A 22,081-nucleotide genomic window follows, 5' to 3' on the forward strand; every position below is an offset into this window, starting at 1 on the left:
GACTAAATGGCGGTGCTTTATACTAAGGCTATTTACTTATTCGTGAGAGTGACAGGAAAAGCTATTTTATATTTTTGAGATGTCATCTAGAGGCAAGAAAATGATCGACAGAACTTGTTGGAAGGCAGTGGCATAGAACAGAAACAGCTAAGTTATAATTTTACCCCTTACTGAATACAAATCATTCACTAAAGCAATTTCTCTGTCTTTGTCTCTCTGTCTCTGTCCTGTTCTGTCTCTCTGCATCTTTTTCTCTCAGCATGCCACTCTCTCCTCTTCTCTGTCTCTCTCTTTTACTCTTTCACATACACACATTTTTGTTATGTTTTGTGTGCAAGTAACTTTATCTTTCTTTGTCTCAGTGTCTCCCCTCTACACAAGCATAGAGCCTTTTTCTTCATAACCAAAAATTCATGCATTTGTTCATTTGCTTACTTTGGTTTTTAAATAAAAAAACCAGTTGGTCTTCAGTGGGCTTCAGCTAACACAGGCTCTAAACCTCCTTCTTCTCTTTAGCACGTTCTCCTCCCCATATGAATCCTAAGTGACTTCTGCTGCTCCCCTCATGCATCAGCTGCCCCAGCTGTCCTTCTTGACCAATTCTGCATCTTTTTTGTTCCCCCTGCTACACATCTATTAGATCCATTAAACACTATGTGTCTCCCAGGATCATTTCTTGATGATCTTTGATCTAAATCTTTATAAAACTTGGACATATATTCTGATTTGGGTGCAGACTTCAGAGTGTCTGCTAATCCAGAATTCCATAAATGATGATGAAATAAGTTCTTACCGTGATCAAATACTCAGTACATCTGTACAAAGTTATGTACCACATCTCATTCCCCTACCCCCATGCAGCACATACCAAACTTCAGGAGTTGGCAGAAACTCCCTAAGATAAAGTCCAACAGAAGCACAGCATTGCTACTCTTCGCCTGGATCCTTAGAACTAGGGCTATAATGTCATTGTGCTACAATGTCATTGTGCTACAATACTGCTATGAAACTGATGGGCCCTCAGTCCTTGCAGACTACTTAGCAGGCTCTCATCTGCCGCCAAGCCAGAGAACGCTGCTGAGCCTGCTGGGAGCAGGGTCCCCATCTTTGTTTATTTATCCCTTTATTTCCTGCAATTGTCAGCTTCCTTCCTAGCCTGTTTCTTCCAGTTAGTCTTCAGTGGGCTTCAGCTAACACAGGCTCTAAACCTTATTCTTCTTTTTAGCATATTCTTGTATTTCAGCCTTTTATATATTCATGTCAGTGTGGGATAGGCTGTGGAAAACATATGGCTATTTTTTAAAATTATTTTTAATTGAAGGATAATTGCTTCACAGTGTTGTGTTGGTTTCTGCCATACAACAGCGTGAATCAGTCATAAGTATGCCTATGTCCCCACCCTCTTGAACCACCTTCCCTCTCCCTACCCCACTCCACCCCTCTAGGTTGTCACAGAGCACTAAGCTGAGCTCCTTGTATTATACAGTAGCTTTGTACAGAGCTATTTTAACAGAAGGAGTCTCTCTTGTTTGAGAAAAAAATGCTCTTGAAGAACAGAGAATATTTTGTTTAAATCAATAGCTGCAAATCAGCAAGCAGGAACCAGAGACCTCTTTTGTCTCACCCACATGGTAATTACATACAATTTAAAACAATTTTTTAAATTAGAATTTTAAAAATTAGCCATAGAATTCTATTCACTCCCTAGCTCATCTCCCCTTTCACCATTCTTTGATCTATTTCTTTCGTTTGTTATCTGCCTGTCTTCTGTAGATTTGGGATTTATAGTTTCTGGAATAAAGCCTTTATTGACAAATCTGTCTGTTCTAGACAGAATAATGGTGCCCCAAAGATGTCTATATCCTAATCCTCAGAACCTGTGAACATGTCACCTTACTTGGAAAAAGAGACTTTGCAGATGTGGCTAAATTAAGGATCTTGAGATGGGGAGATTATCCTGCATTGTCTAGAGGACCCCCAAGGTAATCACAAGGATCTTACTGGAGACAAGAGGGTCTAAGTTATCAAAGGGAGATATGCTACCAGAAGCAGAAGTTGGGGTAACAATGTACTCTGAAGACAGGAGGAGGAGCCACAGTGAAGAAATGCTGGTGATCTCTAGAAGGAAATGCAAGAAAACAGAATGTCCTTTAGCATGCCCAGAAGGAATGCCGCTTTATTCATAGTTTGATTTTGGACTCATAAAGCTCATTTCAGACTTATGACCTCCAGATATATAGGATAATACATCTGAGTTATTTCAAACCACTAGGCTTGCAGTAATTTGTTACAAAAGTAGGAAATGTGTACACTAAGTTTAAAAACTGCCTAACCCTCATTTATACCAGCATCTTCTCCACTGGCTCTTAGTGCCCATATTGATGTAACTTTAGTGGCAAAAGAACTGATTCCTTGGAGTGAGACTCAATGATTAAGAGTTTTCTTCCTTTCTAAAACATAACATATGACAATAATTGTTTCCTTCCATCAATTGGTTAAATAATGACTTGTCAACTAAAGTTCAATAAATTATGTCTCTACAGGCTCTAGACTCTTGAGCCTAGTTAGTAACTTTCACTTAGTAACCAGAAAGGGACTAAGACAAGCCTTTCCTTCTTTTATCTCACACTTTTAATAACCAGCCCCTGTTGTTTTCCCAGATACACTCACTCAGTCATACACATGGACAGATGATAACTTCATCTTCTATTTTCCCTGCTTTCTCTCTCATCTCCCTACTTGTTATTTCTTGCTCACCTTTCCTTCAAACATCATCACCTCAAAGGCACTCTTTTGTTTCTCATGCCTGAAGACAAATCTTCATTTTAGCAACTGAGATGTGGGCTCAGGAGAAGGAGCCTCTAGGGATCCTTTTAAAAAGCCCCTTTTCATGTTAACAATTATCACAATCAGACTTGATAAAGGAGATAAGGAGGAAGGTTTTATATTTTACTTCCCCAGTGGTGCCAAGGAAGATGTTTTTGCATTGACTATTTCTTCATTTCTTTCACTGCCATCTGTGAAAGGTAATTTGATTGGGCATATGGTGGCAAAGCTAGGAGACAAGTACAGGTTGAGTTTTCATCAACATTTGCAGATCAACAACTGTGGGCCTGGATTTCACGGAAATGGTGATAACAGATGCCGTCCCTGGAGGATCTCCAAGTCAACCAGGTGTAATGGCTGAAAAAGAGACATAAATAGGAGTGGAGGATGAAGCACCTGTTGGTATGATGCCTGTTGTCATTGGCTGCTAAAGAGTTTAATTTGAAATAGCCAATGGAGGGCGATCAAAACTGGGTCATTTCCCACAGGTATTTAAAGCATACTGAAGCAGATTGTGTGAATTAGATGGCAATTTATCATTTTGTTTCATTATGAGAAAAATATCTTGAATTATTTAGGGTTCTTACATGGCACGGACTCAGGCAGTCACCACCTTTCTTTGCCTTATATCATTTAGACTTGGTCTAACCAAACAGTGAAATGCCATAGGACAGGGATCCAAAACAGCCACCTCATACCAAGTCAGGTCTGAGATGACTTAGTTTGCCTAGTCTAGTATTTTTGAAAAATATGATTGCCTTTAGGTAAGGCATATGCAGTGCACATCATTCCCTTTTTCACAAAGCCATTTTGCATATTATGCATATTTTTGCATACTTGCCTACAATGCACAGAGTGATGGTCCCCCAAATATGTGCATGTTGGAATCCCCAGAATCTGTGAATGCACTGCCTTACATGGCAAAAGGGGCTTTGCATGTGAGATTAAATTAAGAATATGAAAATAGAGATTATCCTGAATTATTTCAGCCCAATGCAATCACAAGGATCCTTATAAATGAAAAAGTTAAAAAGGAAGGCTAGAGTACCAGACATACTCTATATGTTAACCCATTTACTCCTCAAAACAACTCTGTGAGGCATGTACCAATATAAGACCCATTTTTCAGATGAGGACTGATGCCCAGAAAGGACAAATATATATATGTGTGTGTATATATATATATGTATATATATATATATATATATATATAGAGAGAGAGAGAGAGAGAGAGAGAGAGAGAGAGAGAGAGAGAGAGAGTGACAGTGTAAGAATTCAGATACCTGGGCTCTAAAATTCATGTCCAGGGATAATATGTCCATATTTTTCCTCATCTGTGAATCAAGGGAGTTGGTGTAAATCAGAGTATTTTAACTCAGAGAAGGCAATAGCACCCCACTCCAGTACTCTTGCCTGGAAAATCCCATGGACGGAGGAGGCTGGTAGGCTGCAGTCCATGGGGTCACTGAGAGTCGGACATGACTGAGTGACTTCACTTTCACTTTTCACTTTCATGCATTGGAAAAGGAAATGGCAACCCACTCCAGTATTCTTGCCTGGAGAATCCTGGGAACAGGGCATCCGGGTGGGCTGCGTCTATGGGGTTGCACAGAGTCAGACACGACTGAAGTGACTCAGCAGCAGCAGCAGAGTATTTTAAGCTTTTAAACAATTCTTTTATTCCTATCAACTAAAATCTTGGGTGGGAATTGCAATTTTTAAAAAATTATTTTATTGATGTATCATTGATTTCCAACATTGTGTTAATTTCTGCTATACAGCAAAGTGATTCAGTTATATGTATATATACATTCTTTTTCATTTTCTTTTCCATTATAGTTTATTAGAGTATTGAATGTAATTCCCATGATATTTACGTGATATATAGTAGGACTTCATTGTCCATCCTATGTGTAATAGTCTGTATCTACTAATCCCAGGCTCCCAATCCATTCCTCTCTCACACCCCTCCCCTTTGGCAATCACAAGTTTATTCTCTATGTCTGTGAGTCTGTTTCATGGATAAATTCATTTGTGTCATATTTTAGATTTCATGTATAAGTGAACTCATATTTGTCTTTCTCTACCTGACTTACTTCATTTAGTATAATGATCTCTAGGTCCATCCATATTGCTGCAAATGGCATCATTTCATTCTTTTTTATGGCTGAATAGTATTCCTGTGTGTGTGTGTGTGTGTGTGTGTGTGTGTGTGTGTGTGTGTGTACGCCACATCTTTATCCATGCATCTGCTGATGGATGTTTTCGTTGTTTCATTGTCCTGGCCATTGTGAATAGTGCTGCAATGAACCCTAGGGTGCGTGTATCTTTTTGAATTATAGTTTTGTCTATGTATATGCACAAGAATGGGATTGCTGGATCATATCATAGTTATATTTTTAATTTTTAAGGAACTTCCATAGTGTCTTCCATAGTGGATACACCAATTTACATTCAATGTTATTCCATTATTAAACTAACAAATGAAACAGAAGAGGATTGCTGTTTGAGTTAAAGCATGGCAAGAAAGCTGGAGCTTGCTCTTGGTCCCTGAAGTGCCACATCAGAACCCAAAGGCACTGGGGATCATAATTCCCTGGAGAAGAGATAAGCTACCCACCACAGTATTCTTGGGCTTCCCTGGTAGCTCAGTCGGTAAAGAGTGAGTGAGTGAAGTTGCTCAGTCATGTCTGACTCTTTGCAATCCCATGGACTGTAGCCTACTGGGCTCCTTCATCCATGGAATTTTCCAGACAAGAGTACTGGAGTGGGTAGTCAGTAAAGAATCGGCCTGCAAAGCTGGAGACCTGGGTTCCATCCCTGGGTTGGGAAAATCCCCTGGAGGAGGGCATGGCAACCCACTCCAGTAGTCTTTCCTGGAGAATCCCCATGGACAGAGGAGCCTGGTGGGCTGCAGTCCATGGGGTTGCCAAGAGTCGAACACGACTGAGTGACTCATCATAGCACAGCAACTGCATGGTGTCTAAGATCTCTTCTAACACTAACAGTAGTTGGTTTTATATGTGCCATCTTAGGAAAAAAAATGGAATTTAAACAAATAAATTGTGGACCTTCTGGCCTGATGAAACAAAGGGTTCAGGCCACTTTCCCTTTCATTCTATGTCATTTCATATTTGCATTTTTGGTTTTGTTTAGGTGAATTATAAGCCTCTTTTTGTTGGGAATGTTCCCTATTCCCAGTCCTTTGGCTACTGTCTTCTCTTCTGAGGCTGAATTAGGTCTGCAGTTGGCAAATCTCCAGTGTAAAGAGAGGAATAAAGAGCAGTGCAATTTTGTAAGCAGGTGCATTGTAAACCCTGGGTTGGTTCTTACCCTCACAAGAGGATAAAAATTTGGTTCATGTCATTTTCCTCACTTAGTTCTTACTTTCCTATTAATGTTTAGAAAATCCAATCAATTAGTGTGCCTGATAAGTGGTTTGAAATAATTCATCAATAGTAACACACATCTGCCTTGGCACTTGGCAGAGACACACACATGACCGACTGAAAGTGACTCTGTGTGCATGAGTGCTATGTGCTAAGTCGCTTCAGTCACGTCTAACTCTTTGCGACCCTATGAACTATACCCTGTCAGATTCCCCCATCCATGGGGATCCTCCAGACAAGAATACTGGAGTCGGTTGCCATGCCTTCCTCCAGGGGATCTTCCTGACTCAAATCTTACGTCTCATGCGTTGGGCAGGCCTGGGAAGCCTGGAAAGGGACTCTAAAGGTGATCAAAGGAAAAACATCTTTGCATTCACACATCTGTTCTTCCCATTATTATAACCCTGCCCCTTATTACAGGAAATGTCATAAAACTGCCCTTAAGGAACATAGGCAAGAGACCAGATTTAGACATTAAATTTCCAAAGCAACTTAAGCTATTGGAATAAGAAATGATAGTGTTGGAAAGCTATTGAAGTAAAAATAACTTCCAGATCAACCTCACTCATATTTTCAAGTATACATTCATTCAAGTCAGTTTCTTCAGAATACTGCATCTGACTGTGTCAAACACTCTCTCAACTGATGAAGGTGCAAAGTTGTATAAACAAAAGTCTTAATTTCAAAGAATGTATAACCTTGTAGAAGATAGACACAGAAAAAAACACTATTATAAACGGACAGTTATGTACTTTAAGTATATTCAATGTGTAGAGAGAAAGATTCTAATATCAGGAGTCAAGAAAAATTTCTAGGGCAGATATTATTAGAGTTTAAGACAAATTATAAATGAGAATTTCATGAATGGAGAAGAAGGGGTCAGGATTCTGTGCAAAGAACAACCCAAATATACACAGACCTGGAGATAAGAGTGAGAAAAGGCACTTTCTGAGAATTGGAAAATAAAATGTTTGGGGTCATATAGGAAAGGGGTTAAGACTGGTGGGAGAGGAAGCAGGAAGTCTAATCAAAAAGGGTCTTGTAAGTCATGCAAAGGAGTTTAATATTCTGTAGTGACTAGGAGCTGTTGAAATCATTGAAAATGATAGTGATGGTGATCAGACTGATGAGTTAGATAAATCCCATGACAGTATGGAGCACAGGTTCCCATGACAGTGTTACGTCCGATGGAAGGATGGACATGTAGAAGAAAACAGCTATTTATAAAGCTATTATAAATTGTTTAGATGAGATATGATGAGGGCCTGAACTGGGGCAGCAGAGTTGGTAATAGAGAGGCAGAAAGGATTTTAGATGTATTGGGTAGAACAACAAACAACTTACTGATGAACTGTATATGAAGGGTAAGGAAAAAAGACTCCAGGATAATTTCTTGGCTTCTGGTTTGAGATACTGCATGCTCATTCAAAGAAGCAGAGTAAATAAATGAAAGAATGATTGGTTCAGGATAGCAAGTTCTGTGTTTACCATGTTGACTTTGAGGTACCCACAAAAGAACTAAGAAAAGAAATTGATGCACTACTAGATTCTGAAGCTAAGAGGTAAACTTTTGTCAAAAGTTTCAAGTTTTAAGGTCACAAACTTTGATTAGTTTAAGCCATGGATGAGATTGTCCAGTTTCTGGGAGACCACAAATACCAGGCTAAAGATATAGACCATTTATTTTATGTACATGGTTCCCAGTAAAAGTATTTTTCTTTGGGAAACGATGAGCTAGGATGGAAGTGGTAAATTGGACTAAGATTTTGAAATAATCTTGACAGTAGATTATTTGATAAATATTGGAGGCCCTCCAAAGCAGATTATTTTTCTTAATAAATGAAAATTTGGTGGAACAGATGAGGTGCCTCAAGATTAGTGAGTGACTCCTCAAGGGAGTCCAAGTAGAGTTGTACTTTGTACCTTATAGAGGCTCAGTCAATATTTGTATTACTGCTTTCATTGAGAAGAGGATGGCACTTAACAACTGTAAGTAATTCTGGACAACAAAGGTCGCAGAAGTGCTACTCTGAAAACTAGCTAGCACCTGTTTAATTAATATAAGGGAACAATGTAATTGGGAATTTTCACTTCATAGAATCTGCTCAATTCTTCATTTCCCCTGTATCAGAAAACTGTTATTATAAATCAAAGAGTTGAACTATTCATTCTTTTCATTATTGTACTTTGTATCTGCAAAAAAAGCTGTCAGTGAAAGACGTGGCTTGGATAAAAAATGGATTCTTTTGGCTGGAGGGCAAGGCCATATAACTAGAAATATTTAAAGTTAGCAAGCCTTTTTGTTGTTCTTTGTTTTCATAGTGACTCATTCAAATTGCTACAGAATTTTGTTGGCTATACTCATCAAACTAGATGGAGAGGAAGAAACCTGCAAAACCAATTCCAGTCTCTAAAAACAAATCTCTAAACCTGGAGCCTTCACTGGCATCACAAAAGCCCTCCTAGTAATCCAGATTAATAAATATTTCTTGTTAAATATTACTTGATTACTCAGTATTAGTTGATTACTCAATATTTTTTTTCTGTAAAAATTTGGGCTACATAGTAAAAGTAAAATAAAAATCACTTGTACCTTATGGGGTAATTGTTGTTAAGAGACCACATAACATAAAAATAGAGATCATGATTGACTTGGAGTATTGTTTGTCTCCTTTTACATACAGATAAATACTATTCACTCTTGTATCTTAGCTTAAATAATTTTTCCTTTCTCTTCTTACCAAACTTGGCTCCTCTTGAGTTTGTATACTCAACATAGAAGTTGGAAGAAAAGTGGAGGGCAACCCCAGGCAAGAGAGTTAATGTTTGAAATGTCTAACAAACAGGCAGAGCTTTGAAATAGGTGGTTGGACACATAGGTTTGTAGCTCAGTGATGAGACCAGGTCTGGAAATAAACTAATGATCTGGATAAAGTGGTAAGAGAATGTAGATAGAAAAGAGGTCTGTGTGGCTTATCAACATTTGAATGTCGAGTAGAGGCTAAACCTGCAGAGAGAATTGAAAAAGAGTGGCCAGTGATGTCGATTAAGTCCGAGCAGGAGGATGCGCCAATTGTGTTGAGTCTGTAGAGAAGTCAAGAGAGATGAGTCTCTTGTCAAGAAGAGAAGTCAAGACAGATTTTCTCATCTGGGATACTTTTTTCAATGTGTAGCTCTTAACTCATCCCTTGATTCAGATGAGTACTCCTTCCTTGAGTAAATCTTTTATTATTCTTTGGGGAAGTTTCTTCCCATCCACTCTACTTTCTCCAAGAAGGCTCTTGCAATTTTGCTATTGCTGAGCTAAACATCTGTCTCCTTTCTGGGATTGTAAGCTCTTGCAGGGTACAGCAATATCTTTTTTGTATACCATCATGTTCCCAGGACTCAGCCCTGCAAATACCACATAGTAACTACTAAGACATATTTACTGAATAAATGAATAAATAATGAACTAGATGTTTTAAATTTTTCTATTTTCCCCCAAGTCAAGAGTATGTAAAACTGTCCTCTCCTCCTCTAGAATTAATTTTTGTTGTTATTTTAAAGAATTGCTGTCTAACATGATATACATCTCCCATCTTCCCTGTCTTCCTTCCTAGTTACCTTTTTCAAGACGTGTGCTTAGACTGTGAGTGAAAGTTGCTCAGTCATGCCTGACTCTTTGCGACCCCATGGACTGTAGTGTGCCAGGCTCATCTGTCCATGGGATTTACAGGCAAGAACACTGGAGTGGGTAACTGTTCCTTTCTCCAGGGGATCTTCCCAACCCAGAGATCAAATTCAGGTGTCCTGCACTGCAGGTGGATTCTTTACTGTCTGAACCACCAGAAAAGTCCAATATAACATCTAGGGCATATCTATATTCCACATTTCTATGCTTCTTTTTATTTTAATTATTGGTGTATAGTTGATATACAATGTTATTTTCTGCTATACAGAAAAGTGAGCCAGTTATGCATATACCTATATCTACTCTTTTTTATTATTTCCACATTTAGGTCATTACAGAGTATTGAGACGAGCTCCCTGTGCTCTACAGCAGGTCCTTATAAGTTGTCTATTTTATATATACATACATATATACATTTTATACACACTCACACAGATGTATATAAATAGTAGTGTGCATATGTCAATCCCAATATCCCAATTTATCCCTTTCCCTCTTGGTGACTGTAAGTTTGTTTTCTACATCGATTACTCTATTTCTGGTTTGTAAATGAGTACATTTGTACAATTTTTTTTTAAGGTTTCACATATAAGTGATATCAGATATTTGTTTATTTTTATTTCCATTACTCTAGGAGATGGATGGAAAAAGTTCTTACTGCAATTTATGTTACTGTTCTGCCTCTGCTTTCCTCTAACAGTTAAAGTTTCTGGCCTTACATTTAGGTCTTAAATCCATTTTGAGATTAGTTTTGTGTATGGTGCTAGGGAGTGGTCTAATTTCATTCTTTTACATGTAACTGTCCAGTTTTCCTCGCACACTTATTGAAGAGACTCTTCTCCATTGTATATTCCTGTCTCCTTTGTTGTATATTGGGTGACCATAGGTGTTGGGTTTATCTCTGGGCTTTCTATCCTGTTCATTTATCTATATTTCTGTTTTTGTGCCAGTACCGTGCTATTTTGATGACTAGGTGTGTAGTATAGTCTGAAGTCAGGAAACATGATTTCTTAAGCTTTGTTTTTCTTTCTCAAGATTGTGTTGGCTATTTGGGATCTTTTGTGCTTCCATATAAACTGTAATTTTTTGTTCTAATTCTGTTAAAAAAAAAAAGCCATTTGTAATTTGGTAGGGATTGCATTGAAGCTGTAGATCGCTTTGGGTGGTATAATAATTTTCACAACATTGATTCTCCCAGTCCAATAATATGGTATATCTCTCTGTGTCATTTTTTAAATTTCTTTCATCAGTATCTTTATAATTTTCTGAGTACAGCTCTTTTACTTCCTTAGATATGTTTATTCCTAGGTATTTTATCTTTTTAATGCAATGGTAAATGGGATTGTTTCCTTAATTTCTCTTTCTGATCTTTTGTTCTTAGTATATAGAAATCCAAGATATTTCTGTGTATTAATTTCAGATCCTGCAAATTTACCAAATTCATTGATGAGCTCTAGTAGTTTTCTGGTAACATCTTTAGGATTTTCTATGTATAGTAAATCTGCAAATTTATGTATAGTACATACATAAATTTCTATGTATAGTAAATCTGCCATCTGAAAACAGTGACAGTTTTACTTCTTTTTCAGCTTGAATGCCCTTTTTTCTTCTCTGATTGCCATAGCTAGGACTTCCAAAACTATGTTGAATAAAACTGGCAAGAGTGGACATCCTTGTCTTGTTCCTGATCTTAGAGGAAATGTTTTCAATTTTTCAACACTGAGAATGGTGTTTTCTGTGGGTTTATCATATATGGCCTTTATTATATATTATATTGAGAAAGGCTCCCTCCATGCCCATTTTCTGGAGAGTTTTTATCATGAATCAGTGTTGAATTTTGTCAAAAGCTTTTTCTGTACCTATTGAGATGATCATATGGTTCTTATTCTTTAGCATGTTAATGTAATGTACATATACTACATTGTGTACATTATCACATACGCTACGTATGATTGATTTTCATATATTGAAGATACTTTGAATCTCTTGGATAAATTCCACTTGATTATGGTGTATGATCTTTTTAATGTGCTGTTAGATTCAATTTGCTATATGATCTTTTGTTACTTTATTTTTGTAGACTCAAAGTGGTAGAATCGAAAGAAGTCTAGAATAAGAACTAAGAAGCAAAAGCTTTATCTTCAGCTCAGCCAATAACCAGCTGTACAATGAGTCAGAACTCTGGGCCTCATCTGTGAAAAGCTGTAAAATGTTTTCTCACTCTATTAAAAGGTCTGAATCTTTTTATTTTTCTAATTTATGTCTCAGCATCTGTTGAGTACTCTTTACTGTAACCTGCCTACAAAGAACATTTAAAAATTCTTCAGTTAATATATTCAAGAAGTAGAATTTACAGTTTGCTTGGCTTTATAAACTTAAAAAACTGAAAATTATCTTCAGGGTTGGTGGTTTCTAAATCCTTATGTAAAGTGCATGTTTTCTTATGATCATGCTAATATGCGATTGAATTCAGTTTGCTAATATTTTGTTGAGGATTTTTGTATCTGTTCATCAAGGATTGTGACCTGCAGTTTTCTTTCCTTGGTCTGTCTTTTTCTGGCTTTGCTTCCAGGGTAATGGTGACCTTGTAAAACGAGTTTGGAATCATTTTCTTTTCTTCAACTTTTGAAAGAGTTTGAGAAGGATTGACATTAATTCTTTAAATGTTTGGTAGAATTCACCATAAAATCATTTGTTCAATCTCTCTTTGCTGGGAGATTTTTGATTACTGATTCAAACTCCTTGATTGCTACTGGTCTGTTAAGATTGTCTATTTCTTCATGATTTAGTCTTAGTAGGTGATATAGTTCTAGTAGTCTATCCATTTCTTTAAAAGTTCTCCCTCTGGAAGGACCACCACCTCCCCACTCCATATAGTGGCTGCAGGAGGGGCTCCCAGAGGTGCTATGTGGCTGAAGGTGTGGGATCTTCTCCCTAGCCCTAGTCAGTGGCTCTCCAGTTCTTGTTGCCTCACCTTGAGTCAGCTCTGTCTCCAGCGAGGTGTGCAGGGCTTGTGTGGGATTTCAGGTCCAGTGGGGGTCAGAGGCCCGAGCTCTGCCAGCATGGCCTTGACCCCAGAGTTGCCCCGCCTTTCCCACTGTGTACCTGGCTGCCAATAGCGGAGTAGAGAGCTTAATTTTGGATTTAGTTCCCAAATCAATCATCTCACCAGGGGACATCTTAATTTAAAACTTAAAAGAGACTTTTCTAAAAGTTCTCCCTCTTCTCTGAGGCAATTAGCCTCCCCTTCTCCATTGGTTGGGGCGGGGGGTGGGTGGTGTTTACTCTGTGAAAATGCTACACACTCTGTTGTTGTGAATAGCAGGTACAACTAGGGGTGGAGGGATAGGTAAGACATCATATGAAAACAGGGGGATTAAACGAAAACCATACTGAAAGGTGAGCTGTGTGTGTGTGTTCTAAGTCACTTCAGTTATGTCTGACTCTTTGAGACACTATGGACTGTAACCTACCAGGCTCCTCTGTCCATGGGATTCTCCAGGAAAAAATACTGGACTGGGTTTCCACACTCTCCATCAGGGGATCTTCCTGACCCAGGGATCGAACCTGCGTCTCTTGTGTCTCCTGCCTTGGCAAGCAGGTTCTTTACCACTAGTACCATCTGGGAAGCCCAAAAGGTGAACTACTCTGTCCCAAAACCTAGGCCTCATTTGACTTCCACAATACTACCAGCCAACCTTCTAATATCGGGGAAAAATACTGAGCTATATCTTTGGAGAAACTGACCACATTGAGAGCAAAGGTACTAACTTGGGAGATGCAGGAACTCCATCCAACAACCCTGCTGGATCCAGAGCCCCTCTTCACAATGCGGCTTGCCAATTCACCAATTCTTCCACCCAATCAGCTTTTTAAGCATTTCATCCTTAAAAGAGATGCTGCCACCAGTCTCCTGGGAGGGGAGAGGGATTGGAGGTTGAATCAATCACCAATGGCCAATGATGTAATCAATCATGACAATGTAGTGAAGCTTCCATAAAACTGGAGGACAGGCTCTGGAGAGCTTCCAGGTTGGTGAACATGTGGAGAGTAGAAGTTGTACACTGGGAGGGAGCATGGAAGCTGTGCACATTTCCCCTATGTAACTTCCATCTGGCTCTTCCTAAGTTACATCCCTTTATAGTAAACCAGTGATGTAGTATGTAAAATGCTTCTTTGGGATCTATAAGCCATTCTAGCAAATTCATCAAACTTCTAATTTATAGCCAATCATGCAGAAGTACAGGTGACAACCTGGACTTGTGACTGGCAGCTGAAGTCTAAGGAGGGTATCACTAGACCCTGTAGCTTATAGCAGGTGTATCAGAAGAAGCAAAAATAATAACCTGAAACTTTTTCTGTTATTTATCAAGTTGAGCTTATTCCCTGCTATTCCTGGATTTCTGAGAGTTTTTATAGTTTTTATCACGACTAGGTGCTGAATGTTATCAAATACTTTATCAATGTGGTCATGCGATTTTAATTCTTTAGTTTGTTGATGTGATGGATTATATTGACTGATTTTCAAATATTGAATCAGCCTTGCTTTACTATTCTAAACCCCATTTGATTATTTTAAATATTTTTATGTATAACTGAATTCTATTTGTTATATCTCAATACTGTGCATCTATCTCCATGTAGGATATAACTCTGTAGTTTTCTTTTTTGTTGTTCTTTGTCTTGTTTAATTGGAGAAGGCAATGGCACCCCACTCCAGTACTCTTGCCTGGAAAATCCCATAAACGGAGGAGCCTGGTGGGCTGCAGTCCATGGGGTCTCTAAGAGTCAGACACGACTGAGCGACTTCACTTTCACTTTTCACTTTCATGCATTGGAGAAGGAAATGGCAACCCACTCCAGTGTTCTTGCCTGGAGAATCCCAGGGACTGGGGAGCCTGGTGGGCTGCCGTCTATGGGGTCGCACAGAGTCGGACACGACTGAAGCGACTTAGCAGCAGCAGCAGCAGCAGCAGTCTTGTTTAATGCCAAAGGAAGGCCTATTTCATGGAACAAGTTAGAAAGTGTCCCCCTTTATCTAATTTTCTGGAAAAATTTCATAGAATATGTGTTAATTGCTCTTTAAACATGTGATCAGATTCTTCAGCCAAACCATCTGGCTCTGGAGATTTCTTTTTTAGAGGAATTTTAAATTACAAATTCAGATAATCTATGTAACATATTTTTAGTGTTATATATTTTATACCAGTTTCACAGTTGTGAACAGTTTATACTCTTTGAGAAATTGGTACATTTCATCTAATTGTCAAATTTATCTCTGTAGAGTTATTCTTGGTATTCCCTTATTATCCTTTTGTTGTCTATAGAGTCTGTAGTGATATAGCCTGTTTCACTCCTGAAACTAATAGTTTGCTTCTTTTTTTTTTAAATTTTTTAAATTTATTTTTAAACTTTACAAATTGTATTAGTTTTGCCAAATATCAAAATGAATCCGCCACAGGTATACCTGTGTTCCCCATCCTGAACCCTCCTCCCTCCTCCCTCCCCATACCATCCATCTGGGTCATCCTAGTGCACCAGCCCCAACCATCCAGTATCGTGCATCGAACCTGGACTGGCGACTCGTTTCATACATGATATTATACATGTTTCAATGCCATTCTCCCAAATCTTCCCACCCTCTCCCTCTCCAACAGAGTCCATAAGACTGTTCTATATACCAGTGTCTCTTTTGCTGTCTCGTACACAGGGTTATTGTTACCATCTTTCTAAATTCCATATATATGCGTTAGTATACTGTATTGGTGTTTTTCTTTCTGGCTTACTTCATTCCGTATAATAGGCTCCAGTTTCATCCACCTCATTAGAACTGATTCAAATGTATTCTTTTTAATGGCTGAGTAATACTCCATTGTTTATATGTACCACTGCTTTCTTATCCATTCATCTGCTGATGGGCATCTAGGTTGCTTCCATGTCCTGGCTATTATAAACAGTGTTGCGATGAACATTGGGGTACACGTGTCTCTTTCCCTTCTGGTTTCCTCAGTGTGTATGCCCAGCAGTGGGATGATTGCTGGATCATAAGGCAGTTCTATTTCCAGTTTTTTAAGGAATCTCCACACTGTTCTCCATAGTGGCTGTACTAGTTTGCATTCCCACCAACAGTGTAAGAGGGTTCCCTTTTCTCCACACCCTCTCCAGCATTTATTGCTTGTAGACGTTTGGATCACAGCCATTCTGACTGGCGTGAAATGGTACCTCATAGTGGTTTTGATTTGCATTTCTCTGATTATGAGTGATGTTGAGCATCTTTTCATGTGTTTGTTAGCCATCTGTATGTCTTCTTTGGAGAAATGTCTATTTAGTTCTTTGGCCCATTTTCTTTCTTTTTTTTTTTTTTTAAAGAAAATAAATTTTATTATTTTTTTATTTTTATTTTTTTTATCTTTCCATCCTTTTATTTTTTTATTTTTTTTTAAAAACTTCTTTTTTTATTTTTTTAAAGAAAACCCATCCTGAACCCTCCTCCCTCCTCCCTCCCCATACCATCCCTCTGGGTCGTCCCAGTGCACTAGTCCCAAGCATCCAGCATCGTGCATTGAACCTGGACTGGCATCTCGTTTCATACATGACATTTCACATGTTTCAATGCCATTCTCCCAAATCTTGCCACCCTCTCCCTCTCCCACAGAGTCCATAAGCCTGTTCTATTGGTCATTTATTTTTCTGGAGTTGAGCTGTAGGAGTTGCTTGTATATTTTTGAGATGAGTTGTTTGTCAGTTGCTTCATTTGCTATTATTTCTCCCATTCTGAAGGCTGCCTTTTCACCTTGCTAATAGTTCCTTTGATGTGCAGAAGCTTTTAAGTTTAATTAGGTCCCATTTGTTTATTTTTGCTTTTATTTCCAATATTCTGGGAGGTGGGTCATAGAGGATCCTGCTGTGATGTATGTCAGAGAGTGTTTTGCCTATGTTCTCCTCTAGGAGTTTTATAGTTTCTGGTCTTACATTTAGATCTTTAATCCATTTTGAGTTTATTTTTGTGTATGGTGTTAGAAAGTGTTCTAGTTTCATTCTTTTACAAGTGGTTGACCAGATTTCCCAGCACCACTTGTTAAAGAGATTGTCTTTAATCCATTGTATATTCTTGTCTCCTTTGTCAAAGATAAGCTGTCCATATGTGCATGGATTTATCTCTGGGCTTTCTATTTTGTTCCATTGATCAATATTTCTGTCTTTGTGCCAGTACCATACTGTCTTGATAACTGTGGCTTTGTAATAGAGCCTGAAGTCAGGTAGGTTGATTCCTCCAGTTCCATTCTTCTTTCTCAAGATAGCTTTGGCTATTCAAGGTTTTTTGTATTTCCATACAAATTGTGAAATTATTTGTTCTAGCTCTGTGAACAATACCGTTGGTAGCTTGATAGGGATTGCATTGAATCTATAAATTGCTTTGGGTAGTATACTCATTTTCACTATATTGATTCTTCCAATCAATGAACATGGTATATTTCTCCATCTATTAGTGTCCTCTTTGATTTCTTTCACCAGTGTTTTATAGTTTTCTATATACAGGTCTTTAGTTTCTTTAGGTAGATATATTCCTAAGTATTTTATTCTTTCCATTGCAATGGTGAATGGAATTGTTTCCTTAATTTCTCTTTCTGTTTTATTATTATTAGTGTATAGGAACGCAAGGGATTTCTATGTGTTGATTTTATATCCTGCAACTTTACTATAGTCATTGATTTGTTCTAGTAATTTTCTGGTGGAGTCTTTAGGGTTTTCTATGTAGAGGATCATGTCATCTGCAAATAGTGAGAGTTTTACTTCTTCCTTTCCAATTTGGATTCCTTTTATTTCTTTTTCTGCTCTGATTGCTGTGGCCAAAACTTCCAAAACTATGTTGAATAGTAATGGAGAAAGTGGGCACCCTTGTCTTGTTCCTGACTTTAGAGGAAATACTTTCAACTTTTCACCATTGAGGATAATGTTTGCTGTGGGTTTGTCATATGTAGCTTTTATTATGTTGAGGTATGTTCCTTCTATTCCTGCTTTCTGGAGAGTTTTTATCATAAATGGATGTTGAATTTTGTCAAAGGCTTTCTCTGTATCTATTGAGATAATCATATGGTTTTTATTTTTTAATTTGTTAATGTGGTGTATTATATTGATTGATTTGCGGATATTGAAGAATCCTTGCATCCCTGGGATAAAGCCCACTTGGTCATGGTGTATGATCTTTTTAACATGTTGTTGGATTCTGATTGCTAGAATTTTGTTAAGGATTTTTGCATCTATGTTCATCAGTGATATTGGCCTGTAGTTTTCTTTTTTTGTGGGATCTTTGTCAGGTTTTGGTATTAGGGTGATGGTGGCCTCATAGAATGAGTTTGGAAGTTTACCTTCCTCTACAATTTTCTGGAAGAGTCTGAGCAGGATAGGTGTTAGCTCTTCTCTAAATTTTTGGTAGAATTCAGCTGTGAAGCCATCTGGACCTGGGCTTTTGTTTGCTAGAAGATTTTTGATTACAGTTTCAATTTCTGTGCTTGTGATGGGTCTGTTAAGATTTTCTATTTCTTCCTGGTCCAGTTTTGGAAAGTTGTACTTTTCTAAGAATTTGTCCATTTCTTCCACGTTGTCCATTTTATTGGCATATAATTGTTGATAGTAGTCTCTTATGATCCTTTGTATTTCTGTGTTGTCTGTTGTGATCTCTCCATTTTCATTTCTAATTTTATTGATTTGATTTTTCTCCCTTTGTTTCTTGATGAGTCTGGCTAATGGTTTGTCAATTTTATTTATCCTCTCAAAGAACCAGCTTTTGGCTTTGTTGATTTTTGCTATTGTCTCTTTTGCATTTATTTCTGCTCTAATTTTTATGATTTCTTTCCTTCTACTAACCCTGGGGTTCTTCATTTCTTCCTTTTTTAGTTGCTTTAGGTGTAGAGTTAGGTTATTTATTTGACTTTTTTCTTGTTTCTTGAGGTATGCCTGTATTGCTATGAACTTTCCCCTTAGGACTGCTTTTACAGTGTCCCACAGGTTTTGGGTTGTGGTATTTTCATTTTCATTCATTTCTATGCAAATTTTTATTTCTTTTTTGATTTCTTCTGTGCTTTGTTGGTTATTCAGCAGTGTGTTGTTCAGCCTCCATATGTTGGAATTTTTAATAGCTTTTCTCCTGTAATTGAGATCTAATCTTACTGCATTGTGGTCAGAAAAGATGCTTGGAATGATTTCTATTTTTTTGAATTTACCAAGGCTAGATTTATGGCCCAGGATGTGATCTATCCTGGAGAAGGTTCCATGTGCACTTGAGAAAAAGGTGAAATTCATTGTTTTGGGATGAAATGTCCTATAGATATCAATTAGGTCTAACTGGTCTATTGTATCATTTAAAGTTTGTGTTTCCTTGTTAATTTTCTGTTTAGTTGATCTATCCATAGGTGTGAGTGGGGTATTAAAGTCTCCCACTATTATTGTGTTATTGTTAATTTCTCCCTTCATACTTGTTAGCATTTGTCTTACATACTGCGGTGCTCCCGTGTTGGGTGCATATATATTTATAATTGTTATATCTTCTTCTTGGATTGATCCTTTGACCATTATGTAGTGACCATCTTTGTCTCTTTTCACAGCCTTTGCTTTAAAGTCTATTTTATCTAAGTATTGCTACTCCTGCTTTCTTTCGGTCCCTATTTGCATGGAAAATCTTTTTCCAGCCCTTCACTTTCAGTCTGTATGTGTCCCCTGTTTTGAGGTAGACTCTTGTAGACAATATATGTAGGGGTCTTGTTTTTGTATCCATTCAGCCAGTCTTTGTCTTTTGGTTGGGGCATTCAACCCATTTACATTTAAGGTAATTACTGATAAGTATGATCCCGTTGCCATTTACCTTATTGTTTTGGGTTCAAATTTATACACCGTTTTGTGTTTCCTGTCTAGAGAATATCCTTTAGTATTTGTTGGAGATCTGGTTTGGTGGTGCAGAATTCTCTCAGCTTTTGCTTGTCTGAAAAGCTTTTGATTTCTCCTTCATATTTGAATGAGATCCTTGCTGGGTACAATAATCTGAGCTGTAGGTTATTTTCTTTCATTATTTTAAGCATGTCTTGCCATTCCTTCCTGGCTTGAAGAGTTTTTATTGAAAGATCAGCTGTTATCCTTATGGGAATTCCCTTGTGTGTAATTTGTTGTTTTTCCCTTGCTGCTTTTAATATTTGTTCTTTGTGTTTGATCTTTGTTAATTTGATAAATATGTGTCTTGGGGTGTTTTGCCTTGGGTTTATCCTGTTTGGGACTCTCTGGGTTTCTTGGACTTGGGTGATTATTTCCTTACCCATTTTAGGGAAGTTTTCAACTATTATCTTCTCAAATATTTTCTCATGGTCTTTCTTTTTGTCTTCTTCTTCTGAGACCCCTATGATTCGAATGTTGTAGCATTTAATATTGTCCTGGAGGTCTCTGAGATTGTCCTCATTTCTTTTAATTCGTTTTTCTTTTATCCTCTCTGATTCATTTATTTCTGCCATTCTATCTTCTAATTCACTAATCCTATCTTCTGCCTCTGTTATTCTACTATTTGTTGCCTCCAGAGTGTTTTTAATTTCATTTATTGCATTATTCATTATATATTGACTCTTTTTTATTTCTTCTAGGTCCTTGTTAAACCTTTCTTGCATCTTCTCAATCCTTGTCTCCAGGCTATTTATCTGTGATTCCATTTTGATTTCAAGATTTTGGATCAATTTCACTATCATTATTCGGAATTCTTTATCAGGTAGATTCCCTATCTCTTCCTCTTTTGTTTGGTTTGGTGGGCATTTATCCTGTTCCTTTATCTGCTGGGTATTCCTCTGTCTCTTCATCTTGTTTAAATTGCTGTGTCCTTTCTGTATTCTGGCAGTTTGTGGAGTTCTCTTTATTGTGGCGTTTCCTCGCTGTGTGTGGGTTTGTACAGGTGGCTGGTCAAGGTTTCTTGGTTAGGGAAGCTTGTGTCGGTGTTCTGGTGGGTGGAGCTGTATTTCTTCTCTCTGGAGTGCAATGAAGTGTCCAGTAATGAGTTATGAGATGTCTATAGTTTTGCAGTGACTTTGGGCAGCCTGTATCTTGGAGCTCAGGGCTGTTTTCCTTTGTTGCTGGAGAATTTGCTTGGTATGTCTTGCCCTGGAACTTGTTGGCCCTTGTGTGGTGCTTGGTTTCAGTGTTGGTATGGAGGGGTTTGATGAGCTCCTGTCAATTAATGTTCCTTGGAGTCAGGAGTTCCCTGGAGTCACGGTTTGGACTTAAGCCTCCTGCTTCCAGTTATTGGTCTTATTTTTTACAGTAGTTTCAAAACTTCTCCTTCTATACAGCACCATTGATAAAACATCTATGTTAAAGATGAAAAGTTTCTCTACCATGAGGGTCATGCAGAGAGGTTCACAGAGTTACATGGAGAAGAGAAGAGGGAGGAGGGAGTTAGAGGTGACCCGAATGAGATGAGGTGGGATCAATAGAGGAGAGAGTGGGCTAGCCAGTAATCACTTCCTTATGTGCACTCCACAACTGGACCACTCAGAGATGTTCGTGGAGTTATACAGAGAAGAGAAGAAGGAGGAAGGAGACAGAGGTGGCCAGGAGGATAAAAGGGGGGAATGAAAAGGAGGGATACAGATCCAGCCAGTAATCAGTTCCCTATGTGTTCTCCACCGTCTGGAACACACAGAAACTCACAGAGTTGGGTAGAGTAGAGAGGGGTTAGGGAGGAGACACAGACGACCTGGTGGAGAAAAAGGAGAGTCCAAAGGGAGAGAGAGCAGTCAAGCCAGTAATCTCGCTCTCTAGTGAAAAATGGGTACTGAAAATTGGGTTCTTAAAGGTACCTCTGCCATCTTAGCTCCTCCCCCCTAATAGTTTGCTTCTTTACTCTTTTTTTTTCCCTTTGCCACTATTACTGGAGAAGGCAATGGCACCCCACTCCAGTACTCTTGCCTGGAAAATCTCATGGACGGAGGAGCCTGGTAGGCTACAGTCCATGGGGTCTCTAAGAGTCGGACACGACTGACTGACTTCACTTTCACTTTTCACTTTCATGCATTGGAGAAGGAAATGGCAACCCACTGCAATGTTCTTGCCTGGAGAATCCCAGGGATGGTGGAGCCTGGTGGGCTGCTGTCTATGGGGTCGCACAGAGTCTACACGACTGAAGTGACTTAGCAGCAGCAGCAGCAGTAGCAGCCAGTAT

Source organism: Bos indicus x Bos taurus, chromosome 26 (genome assembly GCF_003369695.1).
Source record: "Bos indicus x Bos taurus breed Angus x Brahman F1 hybrid chromosome 26, Bos_hybrid_MaternalHap_v2.0, whole genome shotgun sequence".
Taxonomy (NCBI): domain Eukaryota; kingdom Metazoa; phylum Chordata; class Mammalia; order Artiodactyla; family Bovidae; genus Bos; species Bos indicus x Bos taurus.